Source organism: Anopheles merus, chromosome 2R (assembly GCF_017562075.2).
Source record: "Anopheles merus strain MAF chromosome 2R, AmerM5.1, whole genome shotgun sequence".
NCBI classification, from domain to species: domain Eukaryota; kingdom Metazoa; phylum Arthropoda; class Insecta; order Diptera; family Culicidae; genus Anopheles; species Anopheles merus.
Genome location: NC_054082.1, coordinates 29,132,414 through 29,156,920, shown reverse-complemented (window position 1 = coordinate 29,156,920; position 24,507 = coordinate 29,132,414). Strand labels below are relative to the sequence as shown.

At 45.5% G+C, this 24,507-nt stretch overlaps 1 protein-coding gene across 10 annotated transcripts in view; it reads left to right on the top strand.

Moving 5' to 3' along the window:
• The first annotated feature begins 1,817 nt into the window (after positions 1-1,817).
• LOC121588037 (putative transcription factor capicua) overlaps positions 1,818-24,507 on the top strand; it is a 54,327-nt gene continuing 31,637 nt past the window's right edge. For 5 of the 10 annotated variants that reach the window (XM_041905547.1, XM_041905548.1, XM_041905549.1 and 2 more), the window contains exon 1: positions 2,779-3,216. The gene's annotated coding sequence lies outside the window, so the exon portion shown is untranslated. Of the gene's footprint in view, positions 1,935-2,778; positions 3,217-4,116; positions 4,302-24,507 lie in introns of those variants that run through there. The other 5 variants (XM_041905542.1, XM_041905541.1, XM_041905543.1 and 2 more) reach the window with 5 other exon arrangements.

Here is a 24,507-nt window from a genome sequence, read left to right as displayed (position 1 = left end):
GTGGTGTGTAGTTTGTGGATTAACGCAGTTATGGTTTTATACAGAGAGATTTTACAGCAGTTCGGACACATTCGTAGCACTTTCTGATATTATTGCATGGATTTTTTGTTGGCGATTTTAACAGGTTTTGAATTAACGTCACAAGGAGTTCAAAAAGTGTGCCAAAAGCAAAAGCCAAGTGGTGAGAAACCTTCCTACAGTTGGACTTCTATCAACTGCAGCTCACTGTAGACTGCAGATATAATTGAGAAAACTTTTGGGCAATTTCCTCGGGAGCTCAGCTCAAATAATCTTGGCAAGAATTTCAATCTGCTAAAATAATAACCCACCACTATCCGCGCTCGAAGCTGCCCAAAATGCAATCCAACACGAACTTCCTGCTACCAATTCAATGCATTCTTAAACGCATCCCAAAAGTGTCCTTTGCCTTACCTTGGCTATACTTTCCCACTGCTAGAACTACCATACACCCAGGATGTATCGGAATCCGGGTTCGGAAAGCGGCAGCATCACTCCCCGTTCCTTCCCACTGACAGTGCACACCGAACAGTGCAGCGCAACGGACAAGTACTACGTGCACGATAAGGCTGCACAATGCGTTCCCATCGCGCTTGCAACTGCACTGCTGCACCGTGTCGAAGCTTCCGGAGCGCCTACCGGAAGCGAAAGCACTGTGTGGCTTTTGTCTTACGCTGATAAGCCATTACAGTGGAAAGGGGCCGGGCAGGAAAGGTAGAACTTATCTTCTCCTTCCCCCTGGGGTGGCTGGCTGGTGGTGCATGGAGGATTGGACGGCTAGAAACGTTGGCTGTGCGGTTAGCGATCTTTACCACACGAAGCGTGCATTCGGTTCACGGTGGTCTCGAGACATGCGACTCAAGATTGCGAGATTCTTGGCAGCTTGTGCATAATTTAAGGTACGTTCGCGAATGGAAACGCTGGAAACATGATACTCCCTTCTTTGCTGGCGTGAACTAAGCCAGCTGATTCTTGACAATGTTATTTTTCTTCTATTGCAGCATCCCACTAAAGGAAACAGTTTGGTCAGCATTAACATGCAAAGAAAGTTATGGAAAGTTGGTTCTTTCTGTTGGTCGTCTTTGGTGTCATCTGTCCTTATGGGTTGGGTGAGCTGTGAATTCTCTTTTCTGCTTTGTGCTGTAAAGCGTCGTTTGGCTTCGCCATACTCAGAGCTGCACTGTAAATCCGATGGAAGCTTTCGTTTCATCAATTGATGTTGATTGATGTGCTAAAAAATTTGACTAAAAATGTATACTTTTTTCAAATTTTGCTCCTCTATGGGTTTGTTATTAGACTGTTCGGAGAATAGATTTATAATTAGCCAAACCCAGAGATACAGTTTGGTGTATGAAAGATTTAACCTAAACTAGTGCATCAAGTTTCAAAGTATGGTAATTATAAACAGTCCACGATCCGGTTTTAACTTGACAATATTTTGAACAATAATTTCAATACATCGTTGACGAACATTTGAACCTTCAAATTGGTAGAATAAACAACTTTTCCATACAAATTAACAGTTACAACAATTCCACTGACGCTGACTCGCGTAGCTCATCTTCTTTTTTCTTTCTCAAACAAAATTTCCAACGGAAATCCCCACGTGGCATGCAATGATTGCACCGCACTAGCGACATCTATTGCGAGCTAGCGCAAACAACCAACTCCCGTCCATCGTCGGCTCGGATCGACAGTAGCCCAAACGTCAGCCCAGCCTGACAGCGGGCGTCAAGCGAAACGTCAAGCGCTCAACCTCGCACGCTAAACCGTCTGACAGATTGGAGAAAATAAACAGTGAGCACAGAAGGAAAACACACGGATTCGTCTTGCGTTCGGCGCTGTGCCTAGTGTGCCATTATTCTGTGTGAATTTGTTCGACAAAGACGTTCTCTATCCGGCCCAATGAACCGAAGGTAATGTTTAGTTAGCTGCGCTGCTGTGTTGTTGTGCTTAGACAAGAAGATTCCGGGCATGAGTAGGATTGAATTGGAGGCGATTACCTACTCCCGTATGCCCCCACCTTCACCTTCACAGTGGTGTGCAAAAGAAGTGAGGAAGAAGTGGTTCTAAAGCGTTTGTGTATATGTTTGGCATTTTGGTTCGCTTGGTGGAAAACCCACGAGCACCTTTTGCTGCTTTCGTAAAGTGCAATTTACTCAGAGTGTTGAAAACAGTGGCACGTTAAATGCCCGCACCACAGTCGTACTTCTTCTGCTCAGTGTGCCCGTGTGTGTGTGTGTTGTGGGTGTGGGTGTGTGGTGTATATTGGTGCCCGTTCGGTGTTATTCGTGGTGTGCGTTACTGCACTTTACGGTAGAGTCCGGGCATGATAACGAGCCGCGTGTGTGCGAGAGACAGACTGAGAGCAAAAGAGAGTAACGGTGTGTGTGTGTGTGGGATTTTCACTCACGAATCATCTTTGTACAACATGCACGACCGCGACTGAATGGAAAGGGGTGAACCATCCATCATTACGCAGGTGTTGGGCGGAATGACAACGGGCACAGTGGTGCTCTCGAACACACCAATACACGGGCAGGCGCGTAAGCACGCGCACCTTTACCACCGTCTACACCGTTTTCTTTCTCTTTGCGAATGTGTGTGCGCGTGCGGTGCACGCACAGCAGCCCAAAGCAGAAGCAGCAAACCTGCTCTCGCTCCTTCTTTCTGTCTCTCTCCCTCTCTCTCTCTCTTTCTATCTCACTCACTCACTCTCACACTGTGTGTATCGTATCTCTACGTCGCCGTGCAGTGATTCCTCTTGCTCGGTCAGTGCTGTGCGCCACCTCTAGCAGTGTGCTTCGCGTGTGTGCCGCGTATCGCGTTGAGTGTTTTGCTTGCAGTGACCAAATACCACACACTCACTCTCATACATACAGCCACCCACCCATGCTGGTGTGGGCGCAATGCAGGGGGAGGGTGTAGAACGTGGTAGAATTTTGTGAATTGCAATCGCCCGCTGGCAGGAAATCAATCGGTACGGTGTAGAGCAGCGTTAGGTTAGCGTACCTCGCGGGAGGAAGAAAAATACGTGTCACTGCGTGTGTGTGTGGGGTGGAACGCGCGGGGGTGTCGTGAAAATAATAAGAAACCACCGTCCAAACTCCGGATAAGTTTCGTGTTGGTGCACGGAGCCACCGTGTGCGTAGGTGTGTAGGGAGCAGTTTGCAGCGTGACAGCACCCCCTGTGCGTAGGTGTGTATGTGCATTTGCGTGCGTGCTTAGGCTTTCTTTCACAACCAGCAGCAGCAGCAGCAGTGAAAACAAAAGAAGCAACTGCGATAAAGTGCAGAAAACGAGATCAATGAGACGGGCTGTTGAACGGGGGAGAAGGGGAAGGACGGGGTCAAACGGACGAAGAACGGAGAAGCAAAAGAGGCAGGCTGAAACAAAACTAAGTAGCCTGGGCCTGGTTGTGAAGAAGTGGACGAAAACCGGATAGATTTCTTTGAGCATATTTGAGCACTAGCGGACGCACACACACACAAACACAGGCACGCATACACATCGTCCAAAAGGGGAATGTAAGGGGAAGGAAGCAACAGCAGCAATAGTGGATGGAATGTTCTTGTCCACTTGTGCAGCAAAACGGCACACACAGAGCGAGCCTACACACTCTCTGCATCCCTCCCAGCTCTTTGTGTGTAGCGTGCGCTCGCTCATGTGTGTTTGTGTGTGTATGTGCCTGTGTGTATTATTTTTTCCCTTCTTTCTTTCTTCATTCCGTTTGCAAGCGCAACGGGAACTTGTTTTTCAAGCAGAAGAATAAGACACACAATCACACACACACGCACACAGGCGCGGGGTTTCTGTGCTGCACGGGCAGCGCTTAGCAGCTAGCAACCAGTATCATCAACGGTGTGTAGTAGGCGCGCACACACACATACACACAAACACACACAGACCATGCAGGGCCCGTGTTCGCGTTTGTTTGTGCGTTCTCGCGGTAGGCTGGCTGACTGACTGGCTGCTCTTTTCTCAGTCTCCTTCAGTCCCCCGCGCCGTTCTTTCGCTCGCCGTCCTCGCTTCATCTATAGTGCGCGCGCGTGTGTGTGTGTACGTGAATGATGATTGTGTGTTCGCGCTTGGTAACATTCCTGTGTGCTGCCCGTTCATTAAATCCACTCCCGCTGTAGTACCCCCGTCGCTGTGCCGTGAGAAAGCATCGGGGCATGTGAGAGGCAGGAGGTTTTTTTTTTCTGGTACGATGTGTGTTGGTTGGACCGTCTCCCAAGACAGTCCTCAAATGCTGTGCACTACACACACTCCGGCGTGGAAAGGTGTGTTTTTTTTGGAGCGATGAACCGACGTACTAAGAATTAAGCGGTCCCCCCTACATTTTGAAGCCTCCATTTATTGGGAAACGATTGGTCAAAGCACAGGTAAGTCTCAGCTTATTCCAGTCCGGTTTTAATCAGAATTTATTTTAACTGTATTACATACTGCACCGTGCTTACACAAATTTCATAACTCCCCGTTGTCCGCACCGTGTGGTGGATTGCGTTCTTCATGTTTGTGTTTTCCGTATTATTTCCACACACACGAAAATTCTGCATCGTGGAACTTCACATCTCACAGTAGAACACAAAAAAAAACCACAACACACTGATACAAACACGCACACGTATGGCATGTAGAACCAGAATTATCATTTACGCTCCATCTTGCCGTCTCTCTCTCTATCTCTCTCTCACTCTCATGCGCATCCTTTCTCTCTTTCTTTCGCTCTCCTGTACGCGTGTGTACGCCAGACACCAATGAACGAACGCAGCGAAAACGGTACGGTTACGTGTATCGGTCACGCATTTGAGAATTCGTTGGAATTTTCCCATGATTAGCAGCGTCTTCCCTGCGTTCTTGATGATGGAGCATCATCATCGTCATCGCCGCCGCCATCATCGTCATCATCATCATCGCCCCGTGTGCGTACCCATCAACAGCATAAGGAAGTGTATCTCTCTCTCTACGTGCGATTATGCTTATTTTAGTTGAAGAAAGAAGTAGGTGATGGATAAGAGGTGGACGATGGTGATGATGACGGTAATGATGTTTGACAAGCCAAAAGGATAAAGTTTTCTTCTTGCTATGTGCGGTGGTGGGAACACATGATAATGGATGATACATGACCCGACGAGCGCCTGTTTTCCGGGGCGCAGTTTGTGTGTTTGCTACATTACGCTCCCTACTGCTCCACACGCGTTCGTTTGACGGCCATCGGAATGTTAGAGAACCTGGCGTCAGGAAGGAGCCGACTGATCGAACATAATATTAATTCGTAATTTTATAACAACGATTGTAGGCAATCCCGCTGATAACGTGTGTGTGATGTTTTTTTTTTTTTACTTCATTAAACCCGGGGTCCCTCCGAAATACAATAAGGATTCGATTCCATTTCTTCCTTACGATTGTACCCAAACGATTGTTTCGGTGTTTTCGGCACATTCAGCTCAATTTTCCTGCAGAATGATTGTCTCCTACCACATCCGTTGCGTTTGTTTTGGGACCCAGTTCATTGACGTGGACCCACTCGAAACGGCTGTCCGATGCGCACGGGCTCCTCTCTTCCCTTCCACCCTTTCCTTTCTAGCAGGTGATGGAAATGGTGCAGTGGTGCACAACACACAAGAGTGCAACAGGGCTGTTCAGGGCAAATCAGCAGGAAGGTTCTGTAAACTGTTTGACAGGTCGTGGCAGGTCCTTTTTGACAGTTCTCGCAATCCAACCAAACACTCAGCACTCAACAAAGGGTGGCCCCTCCATCGTGTTCAGGGCCTTCAGGGTGTAGAAATGGCTTCCAACATTCATCCCGCAAATGACCATATCTTGACAATTGCAGCCCGGAATTTGACAGAACTCCAGAAGCTACTAGTGTTTTTGGACACTAAAAGTTTGCGACCAACTGCGTGTGTGTGTGTGTGTGTGTGTGTGTGTGTGTGTGTGTGTGTGTGTGTGTGCGTCTCAGTATCGCGTTTCTAGACGGACGCACGCGCGCAGCCTCTCGTATCATCGGAGCTCGCAGGTTCTCTCTCCCACTCTCTCTCTCTTTCTCGATCTGCTTTTCTCATTTTTTTGAAAACATTCTCCGAGCAGCGGCTGTATGTGGGGTGGTACGTACCATCCTCTCCCTCTCACCCCCCCCCCCCCCTTCTCCTTGGTGTTGGGATGGAGTTGTGCTTCATGCTGCCTTCCATGCCGACCGCGTGTACACTCCCGTCCTAGGTTCACAATGAATTGGGCAGCCCAGGTTCAGAGCAATGTCATCATTTCGAACCGACGAAGAACGTAGTAGGAGCGTGTGTGCGCGAGAGAGAGAGAGAGAGAAAATTAGAAAGAGAGTCATGTTCTCTAAACGTGATGTGGAGTTGTATTTTATTATGTGTGTGTGTGTGTTTTTTTTCTTCACTTGTCTTTCTTTCCTTTCGTTTTCCCCTCTTCTTTGTTTTTGTGTTTAAACGTTCACTGTCGCGCTTTGCCGCGCTGCTAGTTGCCTTTATTGCTGCTGCTGTTGTTACTAGCACAATCCCCCGTAGCTTTTCCAAGAACGACACCGAACGTCCCATCGGTCGAAAGAACGTACACCAGAGGGGAGGAGGTGCACAGCATCATCATTGCCAAACGGGTTGTGTTTTTAAAGGGAGAATGGACGGGAGGAATTGAGCTTCCCGAGTGCGTTGGAAAATAACTTCCAATCAATGAATTGAGCACCACAGAACCCCAAGCGCGCGCTCGTGTGTGTGTTTGCGCTCACTCCACGCCACCACCAGCGGAACAACATCGCTCGCAAACCAGAAGCTCCACAATTGTTGGTTGTACGTTGTTGTTGTTGTTGGTTCGTTGGCTGGCTGGCTGGTATTCACTGTCCATCCCACACATTGCCACATGCTCACAACGGTCGATTACGGTCGTTTCATTAGCTTTGCGCTACTCGCTGGAAGCTTTCGGCGTGTGTTTTCATCTACAACACTACGGCTAGGGCCCGACATAGCATAAAGCAACATAAAAGCTTTTGCTGGGAACAAACCATGCTACCATCTCTGCTCCACACCAATACGCTGCTCCGATGACGACGCACTCAGAACGAATAAAAAAAAGAAAATGAAGTGCTTTATCCCTGGGACACCCACGGGGGACACTCGGAAATAAGTAGAAAGCTTGCTGGAAAATCGCACATCAACCCTCCCCAACTACATTTTGAATAAATGAGCATTATGTTTTTTAGTAATGTTGATGATAACCGTGTGTATGTGTGTGTTCTGTACCATCGACCACGGCGACGCTCAGCGAAAACCATCAACCGTCAAATGTGCATTGATTTGCCCTTTTCCAGGGAAGCGACACACGCATACAAACTGAGCACAACACATCCACACTGCACGGGGCACAATTTTTGCTCGCCCAAACCACTTCCACCTTCTGCTGCCCGTCCTCCACCTTCTTGTCTTTTGTGTCCCTTTTTTTATAACTACATTTCTCAAAACCGTAAACAGCGAATTCGTCCGCAACTCCCCCACCCACGGTGCTACCTCTTACACCCATTGCAACCGGTCCCTGAATATGAACTCAGTTTTTTGTGTTATCATAAAAAAGCAGCAAAATTGCCGTTTTACAATCTACAAGCATACATACACACACACACACATAGCTACAACGATTAGCGGGGGTTCGGGTTACTTTGACCGTTTTGTTTAACTTTTCCTCGCTGCACTGATAGTACTTCTGCTTTTCCTCCACCTCCTATTCCCTCGCCTGAGCCTCCTCCCTGACGGCCTCCTTCTCCCAGTCGGCCCTGCACATCCCTGCCGGTTTCGTGTGCTGTTTGTATATATGTAGTTTGGTGTGTTCGACGTCTGCTTATTGTTTTTCGATTCATTTCGCCTTCCCCCCCTCCTTTTGCATTGTAATCGATAGTACACCACCGCGAACCGCCCCTGTTTTGTGGCCTTTTTTCACCCACCACGGTCGCCGCCGGTTGCTTCGATCGACAAAATCGTTGTCGGAACACTTGTCAAACTGTGTGCTGCAGCAACAGCAGCAGCAGCAACAAGAACAAGAAGAACAAGGGGTTGGCAAAAAAAGAAGAAGAAGAAGAAAAGAAGAAGGGGAAAAAATGCACGCACCCACAAAGTTGTGTAGTTTTATTTTATTTATTCAGCTAACAAGCATGTTGAGCTATTTGTTCTACAAACGTGTACAAACGCAAAACAAGAATCAATTTACGATTTCGTTTGCCGATCAACAACGGCGCGGGAAGGGCGGGGTGGGGGACGGAACTTGCTGTTTGGTTCATTAACCCCCCCCCCCCCCCCCCTACGCCTTGCGCCCTGTGTTGTACAATATTCTGTTTTACTTTTACCGCTTAATTCGCTTGTATAGTTTTAAGCGTGACATTGGTGATTGCTTCCAAAGTTTTGTGTTTGCTGATTTTGCTGACGGAAAACAAAAACGCGTTCTATTCCACTACAGCGGTCCAGTTGGGGGCAGCAACGTAGTTGCGGGAAGCGTGACTATTTTCTTTGTGCATACAGTTCGATTCTGTTCGCCTGATGACGTAGCCGGTATGATTTCTGATTCCAATTAGAATTTCCCATCTCCAACAGGCAGCTACAGCTGCTGCTGCTGCTCTGTTTGTTTATTGTGATACTATTACCACCAAAAGAAATTCCCATCCTCCCCATGGACAAGCGGACCGACCTGCTGCCCTGTTCTATTCAGGGCGTATTGAGTGTTTTTTTTTTGTTCTCCTCTCATGATTATTTCTTCTGTCTGAGTATGTGTTAATTTCCTATGCAGGGAATGCTCTATCCGTTTCAATGATTCATCTAAATTGCCCAACATTAGAACGGGAATTAGCACGGTCATATGCTGTTGCGAGTAGATGTATTATTTCTGCAAGATCAACTCTATCTATCTTGCGTGCTATCGGTTGTTTGAAAATGAAAATTTGCATCATATTTGGTACAAGTATGGCTTTTTTATTGTCTTTAATTCAACGACCGCTACTGTACCTGCAGACGTGGCAGCTTGTTTGAATTGGGCGATTAATTACAGTCCATAAAATTAAAGTTCAGCTAACAATGGCGTGGCGAATTCAAAAATGTTTGGCAAAGTAATACGGCAAAGCCATCCTTCTTGAATAAAAAGATACGTTCGTCGCTTGCCGTTTTTCCTTTGATTACAATAAATCTTGCTGCGAAATGAGCTAATCATTAGTAGTTTTCTTCATCTTTTCATTATTCTGCTTGTTCTAAAACATGATAAAAAAACATACAAACAGGAAGCAATACAACTATAATATCAAAACCCAATTGTTAACAAAGTCGCCCGAAGAACAAACCTTGCCGAATGTTCAAGGTTATTTAAAATGCTTAGATGTAGATTTGTTTACATGCATCTACACTTTAGTACGATTGGGTCAAACGGAACTGGTCCGATCGTGTGGCATTGCTCACCACCTACCCTACTCCTTCAAGCATCAGTAGCTTACCGTTGCTTACCCTCCCCGGTTGGATTGTTTACCAATCGATGAAGAAGCGCGACTCACTCATCGTGTACAATTCTACTCAAGCACCGATCCCCACGGAATACAAACCGGCGATAGAAATGTGTGTGTGTGGTACTTGATTTAAACCACATAGCAACTCGAATGATTGACTGAATCCTCCCTCCCAGCGGTAGTGGGTGTGTGTGTGTGAGACAAGATTTGTGTGCAATCATCAACCTCGGTGAGTATGTGTGTGGGTGGCATATACATATGTACATATGTATGTAGTCACAATGCTGTACCGTCTGATCGAACTTTGCTGATGGATTGAAACCAGCAGAGTACTACACCTCACCCAGAGAGTTAGCGTGTAACATTCACAACAACAACAGCAAAAACGATACTCCTATTGGATTTCGTTGTCGTTGTCAATCACAGCGTGTACCGGCTAGTGATGTGCTCTCTGCAGCTATCTGAACCCACGGTTTCGATCCGTCTCCGGTTATGGGTAGTCCGAATCCGACTTCGACAAAATCGGAACCACTAGAGCTACGCCCGGAGTTGAAGTCGTGCGGAGTCGGCCGGAATAGGAATCAAACTAGAGTCGGAGTTGGTCAGTGTCAGTGTGCACTTCGTAAATAGGCCTTTGTTACTAAGAATAGCGATTATACTCCGGTCAACTCCGACTCCGAATGACACCGACTTCGCAAGACTCCAGGCGACTCCGTGTGACGTCTCCGGATAATGATAATCGAACCTACCTTCCGGAGCCGGATCGTAGTTGACTCTCGGATTTATTTTTTCCAACATTTTACCCATCACTAGTACCGACGTTTATCATCGCGCAAAGCTTTATGTTGGATTTGGGTTTCGTCGCGGGGCAACAACTACAGTAGCGCACCGAGTGTCGTTCGGAATCGAATGTTTACAGGGTTTCGAATCATATAAGGGAATAGTTCAATCAGTTAGGGGAATGTTGCAAATCGGTAGGGGAATATTGCATGCAAGCTGTGGATGTTTGCAATCACTTAGGGGAATGTTGCAATCGATTAGGGGAATTTTGCAAGCGTACTGTGGAGCTGTCATCAGACGGTGGGTGCCGGTGTAAAAAGCTTCGAATTGATACCGATGATGTTTTTTTAAAACATCGTTTGGAGTTGTTTTCGTGTGGGATTCTGATGTACACATGATAAACTAAAGAAATCCTGCTGCGGAGCCATAATTAAACATGATAAGTTAGTAAGATTGACGAAAACATTTTGAGGTATTTACAGCGGCACCCACAGTCTGATGACAGCTCCACAGTACGCTTGCAAAATTCCCCTAATCGATTGCAACACTCCCCTAGTGATTGCAAACATCCACAGCTTGCTTGCAATATTCCCCTACCGATTTGCAACATTCCCCTAACTGATTGAACTATTCCCTTATATGATTCGAAACCCTGTATCATGAGCTCTGCCCCCACACGCCTCAACTTACTTACCGAGACCCATTTGGGAGTGTATAAAACCTTGATTTTACTAACCCCTTTCATAGCCGAGCATCATCATTGATCGTTTAGCGCCGGGAAGGGGGTTTGTTGTCAATGGAGTATGCTCCCCAAAATAGACTGTGAAGTGAGACTGTGTGTGTGTGTTTGTGTAGTTATCATGCAGCTTACCACTCGTTTATTGCTACTTAATGCGAGGATAGTAAATCCACCACCATCCACTTTGGTACGGGATTTCGTGTTTGTTTCTATGCGGAGTTGATTAAAGCAAAATCGCTCGCGCATTAAAGTGAATTACATCTAGAGCACGATTAGCGATGCGTTTTTTTTTTGTCCATGTCCATTTGGTGTGCACCAAAAATAACAAGAAAGGTGTTTGATGAAGGTAGGATTTAATTTTCCTATCATCGTTAAGATCTAAAAATACCTATTTGAATCCGCTCACCGCTTCCTATGGGGAGCATCGGTTACTATGGGAGACGACATCCTGTCTGTGCTGATGTTGATGCTGCTGCTGCTGCTGCTATGCGTTTGCGCTGACAACGACGCTTCGTCGAATGGGTGGCGTTGATGAGAAAAAAAAAGTTCGATCATCGATACAACCGCTCAACCTCCCCCGGGGAGGGGTTGTTCAATCGATGAAATGCGTTTTTCGCTCTTACCTGTGCCAGCTGCTGCTCAAATGTGCTATAAATAGGTGCGCTTGTTTGGGCGATTACCCACCCATCCGCGGCAACGCTGTGTTAGGCAATCGTTTTCACATTTGCTTGCGTGGCCCGTCGTACCCAAGGTGCTGCTGCTGGGTTTAGTTGTGGACCACCGAGTACATCCTCCCCCGGAGTAGCTATTTGCCTATCACTAGCACCGACAGAGAGTGTGTTGTTGTAGGGCGTGTGTTTCTTGGAACCAGCGTGGCAAAGGTCGCAATATAATTTTGCTCCACGATCAACTGACGCGCGAATGGTTTTTCGAATGGTTTCTTCCCACCGTACGGGGCGAGGGAGTAGCATTTCTGATGAGCTGATTTATGCTTGGTTGGCCACTAAAGCAAAGGTGACACTCACGGGGACTGGCATTCGGAGAAAAAGGGATGCGCTTGTGCGAATAATGGGTCGAAAATTGATATTTACTTTACACCGACATCCTACGGAATCATTCCGCCCATGCAGATTGCCGGAAATATGGTCCGTCTCTACCACCAGGCAGCCTACTTGGTCGCCAAAAGTTGCTCCTGTTATCAGGTGAGGCAGTAAATAAACTATGGAACCTTCTCGGAAATGTGGCAGTTTCACCATCGCGCCTGTGCGCCCTTGCCCGTATCGAAACCGTTTCTGTCGTGAGTGAATGTACCATTCATCAAATGTCAAACTTTTACAATAATGTTTGCCTACCCCGCGCAGGGAATTGAGTTTTCTAGAATTTGATCCATCCTCCCTGAATATATTGGAACACAACCAACCCAAGCGGGACCATTTCACTGTATGGAATTAAAAGTCACAAAATTATATTGAAAACAAAAAACAAACAATTCGAAAAGGAAGAAAAAACTCAGGACAAATGCATATGCTAATTTACACATCGGCGTGTATAATATGCCACCCAAGTGACTCATAATTGTCGTGGTGTGGTCGCACCGGAACACAGTGTGTTAAGCGGCGCGAGGTCGCCACGGTTCATTGCCATTGGCGGGGTGTGGGAGAGTGGGCCCTGTTGTGGCGATTGACGACGACGGCAAGGGTTTTGTCGAGAACGAGAATGACTTCTAATGACGTTACATCATCGTGCCTGTGTGTGTTTGTGTGTGATCGATTGATCTCGCAACCCTTTCCTGCGCGCGTGTCCAACCGTCCGTAGCGGCCGGGGATGCCTCACAAAAAGGGGAGGTCGGAGCGAGGGGAGCGAACGCAAGCACTTCTACAGCCGGGTGCCATTTACCTCTCGATCCTCTATTGGTAACTGCTATTTGCAATGCCAGTGAATCATAGCGGGATATGAAGTCTTTTTTACATTAGCTTGTATTTTATTTTTAGTTGCACAAATGTTCATCGAATAAAAAACGAGACACCGTTTCTAATGATTTGCGAAACATTCAAAAATTCTTCCGAAAGCTAGCACATAATTCCGGTGAATTTGGATGAATGTTGGAAATAATATAGATATATCGTTTGCTTCCTCCAGCGAGGCATCACCCCAAGCGCTGCGAGCGACACACCAACTTTTATGTTCGCTCTCACCAATGTACCAACCTTCCCCGAACAAAGTACAAACGTATTTTCCAGTAGTTCTCGGTGGTGGAACCTTTTTCGTTTGATTTTTTTTTGGATTCTTGCGTTCCTTTTTCATCCGACCTCGTCCAGGCTGTCGGATGGCAGTGGAGATCAGTTTCAATTGCATCTCATTTAGAGCCTATAGTAGGCACAGTGAAATATCTCTGAGGTGTAGCCTCTTCAAGAAGAACTGTTTCTTTACGATGTAGATTTTAATGGTCCCTTCATATTGCATACATTTTATGTCTCTTCAAGATAAATATCTCCTTAAGGCGAATATCCTTCCAGCTGCATATGGGATTTGGTCGCCGAAATTCACAAAAATATTGGTCAAAAGAGGCCATGTTTTTCTCGTGGTTTCTTGGCTACTTCATAGCAACATCTTCATTAGTTTTCCTCAACAAAAATATCTCTCTAAGCAGACGGTCCACTGAAGATTCACCTTAGAGAGATTTCACTATTACGTCGTTTTGAACGGTTTGATTTGTGTGTAGCTTTGGGGGGTGATTGTGTGAATCATCGCGTGATGTGCTGCAGATCGTGCCATCATGGGATGAACCAGAAACAGCTCCCCAATGAAGCGGTGGGTTATTTTGCACAATAATTAGAATTAATCATCGCACGTCGTAGAGACCACCCACGCTCTTTATGTGTGGCGCATGTTGGATTTAATCCAAGGGGTAAAAAGGCATTCCCATGGGTGACTGTAAATTGGCAAACATGGGGACAATAAATCAAATGTCATCTTAGGAAAGCAATAATTAAATAAGTCGATTATAATGAGACGAAATAATAAACAAAGTCATTAAATAGTGCTGCCGTCCTAGTGTTGGGAGATTCAAGATTCGAAAGATTCAAAGATTCAATCCCTAGAAAGATTCGATCGGATCGGATTTCGTCTGTAGAATTTGAATCCCTAAAAGATACATTTGGGATTGGGATTCGTTTGCGATTCGATTGAATCCCAATTGCGTTTGGGATTGCAACTCGATTGGGTTTGGGATTCGATTGGGATTGCGATTCGATTGGAATTCGATTGATATTGAGATTAATTTTTCCCATCACTATTCTGTGCCCATTTGATCTAATATTAACATTACTACAAACGATGTTGCGCAAACCCCTTCCCCCTCCCTCTTACACCCAACGACGGTAATAGTCTTGTGGCACCGCACGATTGTGAGTGTGTGCCTCGTCGCAAAATTATCAATGAACACACATAACAAACACACACAGTTACACCTACACCCAAATACGATACTGAAACACTCGCAGGGCTGTGGCGATACAGCGGCGAACGCCTCCCTGCTACTACAACCCACCAACCCACCCACCCACATCCCGACTGTCTGCGACAGGCGAACAGTTCTCGACGGCCATGTGTTTTTCATCACACACACAGCACAACATACACGAGCCGGTGTTCACGCTTGAAAAAAGGGCAGCCAAGACGCGCGCTGGCAGGTGCCGAGTAGTGGGCAGTAGTGTGGCGCACCAGCAACAGCAACCAAGGGAGCTCCAGCAGCTATCTTCGCGCTTTCCGAATTGTTTCTAGCGTGGTTTTTCTTCGTGTCTTGCTTTTAAACGTTTCATGCTTTTATTTTTGAGAAAGCACCACCACCCTTCCTGCTCCGCCACCAGCCACATGCCATGGTGTGGTGAAGTCGTTTTCATTCATCTATTTCCAACATTGTGTTCATTGATTGCATTACTGGTTCGTGTGTGGATTGGTCGTCGTCGCGGTCGAAGATGGTGCGATATTGGAACGTCTTCGACGGTCGTTTTTTTTTTTTGGTTTTGTTACATTTTTCTTTGCAATTTATGATAAAAGCAGTGCATGGCACCAACTCCCGTTTGAATCACGACGTATTTGTGTCGCATCGTATGACAGCTGTCAATGGTCCGGGACACCGATAAGCAGAATGATTTGCTATCAATCGTGTCCAATCGAAACGCGCTTTATCGTTGTCGTTTGGTGCTACAAGCTGCTGATGAAACAGGCAGTAAAAATTACACAAACCCCGTATCATGTTGTATGTAGCGTTGTGTCCTACCAAATATTGGGAGGTTTTAAAAAAAAGCGAGGAAACAACTCCATTTCTGTATCCGGTTTGAGTGCACTGTTGGCTTTACTTTGCTGGTTTAACGCATCGACCTTGTGGTGGTATGAGTTTGATGCACACCACATAAGCTCCTCTCTCTCTCTTCTCTCTCCCTCTTCTCTCTCTCTCTCTCTCTCTCTCTCTCTCTGTTGCCGAACGGTGTAAACAGCAATGTATGCGAAGAACATAATCAGCAGCTGTTAAATCTGCGTTTGCCAAAAAAAAACGACACACGTTTCTTTTTCGTTTAGACCTTAAAACAACTCTACCACCACCGATGTTGTTTGTTTTATCTGCATCAATCGATACGTGTGGTGCTTGGCGCGATGATGGTACACGCGGCAAGATTGATGGCTTGGTGAATGTGAGGTGGAATGATTTCGTCAGCAGCCGCCCCGAAACCCACGGAGAGCGAAAAGCGTTGAAACAACAGCCCTTGTGTTTGTTCGTGTAGCCGGAGGGATGAAAAACACTTGACCGAAAGAAGTCTTATTGTTTGCATTACAGAGATCTCCGTTTTATTGGCTCGTTAAGGCGATCTCGTTTGAGCCAAATGATGCTGAACTGAGTGTAACATTCGTATTTGATGTTATGAGGCTCTGCATAAAAGATGGCAACTTATTGGTCTCTACAAAACGGCAATAGTGATGGATGTGTAACTGGTCCGTCCGAATATTCATATCCGTAGCGTAAATGCGATACAGACTCGTTTCCTCGATAAATCGAGCCTTTATTATTTCCCTCAATCTGTGTGTGTGTGTGTCTGGTTCGGCTTGAACGTTGGGATGCTTATGCTGCTTATGTGCGGTTATTTACAAAACGATAAGCAATCACTAGCACACACACTCACACGCTGACAAGCATCACACACCGAATCGTGATATTGTGAAGGTGAACATGAATGTGTCTCATTCAAACTGACTTTGCAGGGAGCCGCGCAATGAAGCAGGGCATCCAACCCAAACTTATCGACCGACGAACCGGGCGATAAACCCTTGACACTGAATACATGGCGCACAAATCGTGGTCTATTAGTGTTTATTTTGTTCGTTTGGTTGGCTTTTTTAAAAAGATGTTTTCCATAAAAGCAGACTACAAAATCTCGAGGGATGCATGTTGTATTTTGAAGGATTTTCCGATAGATTTCAATACGCTTGTAATTGATCTTTGAAACATTTATGAATTATATGTCAACCTTCTATATCGACGAGACTTGCCCTAGGTTTTATTCACCGTTCGTTCATTCGATAGAGAGAAAATGAGAGAGAGAGGGAGAGAGAAACCGATGTCAGCGATTAAAAATGGCTGATAATGATAGGGGAATGTATTGCAAATAAACGGTGCTACATTTGTCGTAACAAGCGTTAATTAATTGAGCTATTCAGTGGTGTTATGTTTCCTTTAATATCACTTGCGCTGGGATACATTCCCTAGTTTTCGCTAAATAATACCTAATGGCAAGCAACACCTTCCCCTGTACCAGCTGTGGCCATACGTATGGCCTTGAGTGACGTCTGTATGTCTCTGCAGGGGCGATTCGCTCCTTTACGATGTCGGTGTTAGCCTAGCAACAGCGACAACAAACCCTTTGTTTACCTAGCGGGGAAGAGAGAGAGAGAAAGAGAGAGAGGTTGAATTCCATTCAACAATATCACGATTTCAGTACACGGGGAAGGTAATGGCCGCGGTCCTCCATGATGCCGTGGTGCAATCGATTGTACGGGAAACGACCTCCTCGCCAAATCGTGGACGCGCGTTAAAAATGTGTTTTCTTTGGTTGAAAAAGACAAAAGGCTAAAGGGGCACTCGTTCTCTCTTTCTATACGGCTCGTAGGGAACACTCTACACACGAAGCAAACAAAACTCACGATAAGAAAGAATAAATTCACTCCCCAACAGTGTCCCAACCGAGCGTCAAAACGAGAGAGATAGAGAGAAAGAGAGAGAGAGAGAGTGAGAGAGTGAGAGAACGAAATGGTGAGCGGATGAAAATCGGAAAGAGAATGATAGCTCGCGAAAAAATTCGCAACCATCATCATCGAATAGAGCAGAGAGGATGAAGGGCAGCAGAAAAGTGAAGAGCAATAACCCCTTCCCCACTTTCAGCCACCTAAACCACCCCCTCCACCAAGGCGAAAGCGAAAGAGAGACACGGAATCACAGCACAAGCATGAATGGATAAAAGCAACGGGAAAGTTTTGGTGGCGGCGTTTAATGGGAAGAGGGAGAGGGAGGGGCTGTAGCTTCTGTTTTCACGACCGAGAACCGTGAAAAGTCGCCAAAGTTTTGCAAAGCGCAATGGTGGACGGAGTAGCCAATGCAGCAGCGAATAAGCATCATCATCATCTAGTGTGTGTGGGGAGGAAGTGTGGGCTTGTTGGGGGTGGTGAATCTTGACAGTACCGCCCGCGCCCGCCATCTTCCTCGTGTGGGCGCACAGTTTTCATCAATTTTTCACCTTTTTCAACGTTTTGTTTTTAGGGGTTACATGCGGTGACGCGGGTCGTTATCTTCGCGGGGCTTTCTCCTTGCTTCTACTACACACAACCGCCACCATCGGTGGATTCTTGTGGCCCTCCCCTCATCATCGTGTTTGTTGCTGCACCCCTTGCAGTGTGGTTGTAAAGTGTTCGATTTGCACACTCACACATATACACACACTGATGGGGAGATAGGGTGGATTTATAGGGATGTGTAAATGTATGGGGAGTGTTTTATTTTTCGCTTTTTTCATCGCACTTCGCTCTCTTTCTCTCTCTTCTCCTTCTCCGAGATGCGGCGGGACGCTTGGCACGTTTTTTTCGGAGTGTCAATGGCAAGGACGCCGATGTTGGCTGTTGTTGGCGTGTGTGTGCGTGTGCGTGTACTGTGTGACTTCAGTTTTGTGGAGCATGAAAATGTTGTCGCAAACCGCGTTATAATGGCTCGATCGTACATAAATGTGGAGCGTATGGAGTAAGATTTCATTTTGCAAGGGGAGGAACGAGGTTTATGCCTCAATGGTAATTTGAGGTTTGTTCCACTACTTTATAAACTCGTTCCGTTGCCTAAATAAGGGTGATCAATTTTAATTTAGCTTGAGGACAAAAAAACCAGCGGCAACATTTACTGCTGTTCCAGCTCAAGCTCCCCATGATCCAATCGGTGGAGATCCGTCACCGACTGCCCCTCTCCACACGCACGCACACACACACAGGCGTGCGTCGTGTTTTGGAAGAATTTGCGAAAATAACTCCCCATTTATGATCTCACTTCACACTGTCGCCGAGAAGAAGATCCCCAGACGTCGAAGGTACACGCTCGCTCTGTGAAGCAATGCTGCTATCCCCGTGGTGGCTTCGGTAGACATTTTTAGCATTCGAGTGGAGTCAAAACCGGTTGGTTGTGGAGCATATTCTCGCTCGGGCTTATGTTAATAGATTCGGCAGTGCGGAAGGCTATCATTTTCGCGTTACTGCCGTTTTTTTTGTTTGGTGGCCTGTTCCAGCGTGTTCGATCACATTGATTGTATGTGTGGGTAGGCGATTTGTTTTTTTTTTTTTGCGCAAAGTATTGTGATCCAAAAAATAATATTTTATTCTGTGACGGATTACAAGAAAGGAAATTTCTTTTCAAAATAACCTCATCATTTATTATTGTAGATGAACAATTAAGCAAATAATACAAAAAAGTGATCTTGTTATTATTTCGCTTAACTTAAACCCTTCTTCCAATTGATCCAAATATTGCGCAATTTGACTGTTTTAAGTTAAGCTTTTTTCATTGCTTATGATGTTTTTTTTTGTTCAATTTGCAAGGGTTTTTTTTTAATTTTGCCTTGCAATCTACTGGGTTTTCCAAGTCAGTTTTGAATATAAACATTGTTATTTACCGCATCCAAGATGGTTTTCAAGAGCTGTCAAATGGTTTATTTGTTTCAAAATGAAATTTCAGTTTCAACACATGATTTTCAACACATAACAAAGAACTGTCCAGCTCAATCCAGCTTGAGTCGTGTTGAAAATCATGCTGTAGAAATTAAAAACTATTGTGATGGAAATGAAATGTCAGATCGATATGAAACAACATTTTGCATGCGATGAATAACAATGTTTGCATTCGAAACTGACTTAAAATCCCTGTAAAACTAATATTATGTAAATTACTTAAAAATTAAAAAAATACAATCAAAACAGAGTGTTGCAAGCTACATGTGTACAAAATGATAAATAATTAAACTGATATGTTTTCTTATAACTTAAAGTAAATAATATTTCTGATTGTTATTTCGTAAAAGTAATAAAAAATAGCACCTAGTTAATTATATATTAGTTTTAGAGCATTTAGTTGGAAAATTGTCTGCTAATATTGCTAGTCTTGTTTTTGTTTTTGTTACAAAACATCTCGATATATTTTCGTGGCGACATACATTGGCGCCTTGGCGATGGCGATCATCCAGAAACTACCAATAACCTCTAAAAACACAATATTCATATTTAACTACCTTTACTACCCGTCAGCGAGCCTGAAGCCTGCTGTAAACCTCGAACGTAACCCCTAATGGCTGGGGTACTCTTTTAGTAATCGGCCATACACCATCCCATCAGCTGTGTTTGTTTGTTACCGAGCAACTAACGACTGTTCCGAGCAAACTAACGACCATCGGTTTGCACTTCCTCCCCTCTTCCTTCTTTGCCGGCTGCAACCAGTAATCGCTTCACAAATATATCAGCTCAATGAAATTGATGCACACCAACACCGCACCAGCACCACCTCTCTCTCTCTCTCTCTCTCTCCCGCTCTCTCGCTACACTCCCTTTTGCGATAGAGCGAGCAAACAAAGCGCATACTAGGGACGTGTGACTCTCGCTGTACACGGAGACGCCTCTTCTTCAAACGCGCGCGTCCGATGCAATCGCAGCTCCCTTGCAAGTCTCCGCCCGGCGAACGATGGCCACCGACAGGAGAAAGAGGAAAGGCGCGAGTGGGGGGGGGAGGGGGGGTAGGTGGTTTAAAAGCGAATAAACAGAAGCAAAAAAAAGCGTTGGAAACGATCCATCTACTTTTAGTCTTGACCGTGGCAACTGTCGTACGGGATGACGGGATGATGGTCAGAGGAGCGGGAAGAAGGTAAAGAAAGGCCACGACAAGCGAGTCAAACACAGCTGTCAAATCCACTACTCACCTACCATCAGCTACCGTAGGAGGAGGGAGGGGGCGGACGAGCAAGATAACAGACCAGCTGCAAGCGGCGAGATAACGACGACGAGACGCGCGATGATCATCGCTCGGGCTGCGGCGACTAACAAGCGTTACTTAAGCGTGTAACGTGCGCGCACACTCTAGCACACGAGTACCGTGGACAACAGTCGTGCAAACAAAAAACGCGTCACCAGTACGCGGCGCAGCTCTCTCTGCTGCTGCAGGCGGCAGTTCCCCGACATTTCAATCAGCCGACCATCATCATCCTTATCGATGTGTGTTTGATGGCGGTTGATATTTGATTAGTTGCGCGTTCGTCTCTCTTGCCCGCGGCTGTTGCTGATTGTGATTGTTGGCTCGCACTATCTATCGCATGGCCAATTATTGTCGGTAGATTTACTGGTGTGTAAGCCTCCGTTCAAACACAACGGATAGCGTTACACCGATACCACCGTGCATCGTACCAGTTGCTCGGAATGGCCATTTGTTCTAAATAGTGCACAGTGGTTCACCTCAGCGCGTTGGGCGGACTTTTCAATTTTCTGCTGTGATGAGTGATATGAATCTTGAATCGAATCTCCAAAGGTTATTTATGAATCTTAAGGATTCATGCATCTTTCAAGAATCTTCAATCTTTAGATATTTATGATTCCTTGGAGATTCATAAATCTCCAGGGATTCATGAATCTTTAGACATGTAAGATTTTCAAAATATTGAATTTGCGGGCTCCCATGGTACAGTGGTTAATTCGCACAAGTTAACAACATGCCCATTGTGGGTTCAACCCTCGCATGGACCGTCTCCGCATAGCACAATACCAAGGATTCTCGAAATCCTGTATAGGCTGGCATGCCAAAGTTATTGCGTCTATAAGAAGAATAATAAGATTTTGAAGCTTTATGAATCTTTGGAAATTTATAAATCCCTAGAGATTCGAGAATCTTTCGAGATATATGAATCTTTTGAGATTCATGAATCTTGCCAACCGACATTCAGGTGCATTCAATCATTTCAAAGATAAATTCAGATTCATGAATCTGAATCAGATGTATCCACTACTAATAAGACCCTAGTTTTATGGGCCAATGCGATCGCTCAGAATTCAACTACTCTGTTAGACACCCAAATGGCGTCACCATAATAATAATTATATAATTTATCATTATTTTTATTTGATTTTCTCTGCTCAGCAATTGTACCTTACGTTGCTTCATAGAAGTTTTGAATGGTGTCATTCTTGAGTTCTAGGTACAAGAAACACTCCAAAAGTAATTAGGAAAAACACGTTTTGCTTTGTTCTTTACATATTTAATATCGTTATCATATCTTCAAGTACTGAGTTCCTGACACGAAATTTCTTTTTGCACAAAAACTTAAAAAAATGTCAAATTCAAGTTCTGCGGCGGTCAAAACAACAAAAGATCGCAGTTAAAAGTGATACTAAAAAAGTACCTTAAGCAATAATTGTGTTCATAATATATTTGTAACAAGACAAATTAATTTCAATCTGTGCACATAATATAAAGGAAGAATAACGTACCTTTCTAAAGGTGTTTGTATAATGTAGCCATCTATGTATAAACCACATAAATAGATGCTTTAAGAATTAAATTAAAACAAATTGTCCTGAAACCATGAAATTGGGAAACATCTTTAATACGAATAATATCCTTTGAAATTGTCAATCGAAATTGTCGAAATTGTCAACTAATTAAATATACCATCTTAAATTCTCCCCCTAACATCCACCTACACCCCTCTGTGCGGTGGCGTTGGTGTGTTTGCGCACACCAGTTTAAACCCAACACAAAAACACAAAAAGCTATGTGTTCGAGCTGTGTTCTACAGCTACAACCCTAACCCTTCATCAGCTCACGGTTCACAATTTGCGATCGTCTACAGCGCGTTCGTGCACAACAGTGTGTTTGTTCTACCGAAATGTATCGCTGCTTGTGAATGGAAACACGTTACATTGATATCCGTCGCCGCCGCCGCCGCCGCCGCTGCCGCTGTGTGCGCCTTGGTGTAGTGTAAACGTTTCTGCCATCTCTCAGCAGCGCTCGCCCCACCGCTCGGTATGGCCGCCACGTTCGTTTGCGAGACAGATGGCGCTGTTTACAGTGCGCTCGGTGACGCACGTGAGTGCTGCTTAATATGTGTAGTTCGAGGCGATGTCTCAACTGGTGAGTGAGGAAGAGTATGGAAAGAATTTGGGTGTTAAATTCAAAGGAGAATGGGCATTAGAATTAACATGTAGCCATAATGTATAACACTACAAAGCTGTCAAATTGTGATCAAAATAGTCTCTTTCCGCGCTTTCAAGCCGCAATACTATAAACATTGCCAACTGATGAACAAATTTATTGCAAAACGGACATTAGTTTGCTTTTATCACACAGTTTTTTTTTACGTTTAAGCAGGACGCTCAACTCTCGTTTGCCGCCGACGACCACCCTCTGTTTGGTTTACGTCATCAGCACAGTCGCTCTCTGGCTAGGCTGGCACGGGTCTGTGGTTTTGTGTCAAAGCAAAACAGTAGCGATAATGGAAAAGCTCTCGGCGGCAGTGGCGGTGTTGTGTGTATGTGTATACAAACGTGGCCGTACGGCAACGGGGCCTCACTTTGTCCTTTATCTTAACCGTTGACATTGATGAGTTGACATTGAAACCAGCAGAGCTTGCGCGCGTTATGTTGGTGTTTGATGCACCCCCCCCCCCCCCCCCCCCTTCCATAACTGCCACGCTTTGCCGCCTTTTTGGTGGTGAATTTCACGAATTTGGTTTAGTGTAGTAACCTTTTGGGGGGCAACTACCGATAACAACGCGCACAGCAAGCATTTAGCGGCTGCGTGTTGTGCCTCGCGTTTGCTAATTAACAACGCGGCTGTGCCTGTGTGCGATGTTGTGCTGACTCCGTGTTTTGCTTGACAGAGGTAACTACTGACACAAACCTACACACACACACGTGTCACTAATATACCCCGTGGATGGGAAGGTATTCGCGAGAGCAGCGGAGATTTTGTAGGCAAATGTTTTGGCCAAAAAAAACGGTCAACATTTCCTGGTCACGTTTAAAGAGCGTCTCGGCTCTGCACACTTTCACAGCGTGAAGAAAGACGTCAGGACCCACGGGTGCCATTTTTTGTTGTATTTTCCCGGGATGGCGGGCAATTTGCGTAATGATATTAGGTAATGGTATTTACTATTGGCTTTGCGTCTAGCTCTGGCGTCTGTTCTACCCGAGAGAAACAATAAAACACACCGATATGTATTTTTAAAAGGGAAAATACCAACAAATCTTCTGCGGCATGCTGCCCGTGCACGTTTTTACGATTTGTGTCGAATGAAATGAATCGTTTAGTAGTTGTAGTAGTAGTAGTAGTAGTATACGGTTGAGTGCAGAAACTCTCTTTGCGTGCGCTACATTGATTCATCCTGCTGGCACTGAACTGACTGATGGAAAGGGGCATCTCAAACAAAAGAATGACACACAATAGTGTGGAGCGCCGTTGCGCAGTGAACGGGAAAGAAGTGCAATTAAATGAAACTGAGCCCCAACCGTCATTCCCAACGCGTAAGCCAGCGCTACAAGCACTCGGTCGCAGTGGGACACATACAGAGAGAGAGAGAGAGAGAGAGAGAGAGAGAGAGAGAGAGAGAGAGAGAGAGAGAGAGAGAGAGAGAGAGAGAGAGAGAGACAGGGGGGGGGGAAAGAGCTGGCGCGCGAACGTCCAGTTGTCGTATCGTGGTGTTCCGCTGTCGTTAGTCAACCATTTTACTGATCGCGAGAACTTAACCCTTCTGTCTTCCGCCGCCCGCTTCTACCACTCCTCCACCCAGTGATACGACATCGCGACCATTTGCCATTTCTTTGGATCCGTTTTCTGTTCGATGGGATTTCGTTTGTGTAAACTTTGACTGGCGCGAGCCAGTGGAAGTTTGTGTTGGCAGCGTAAACATGC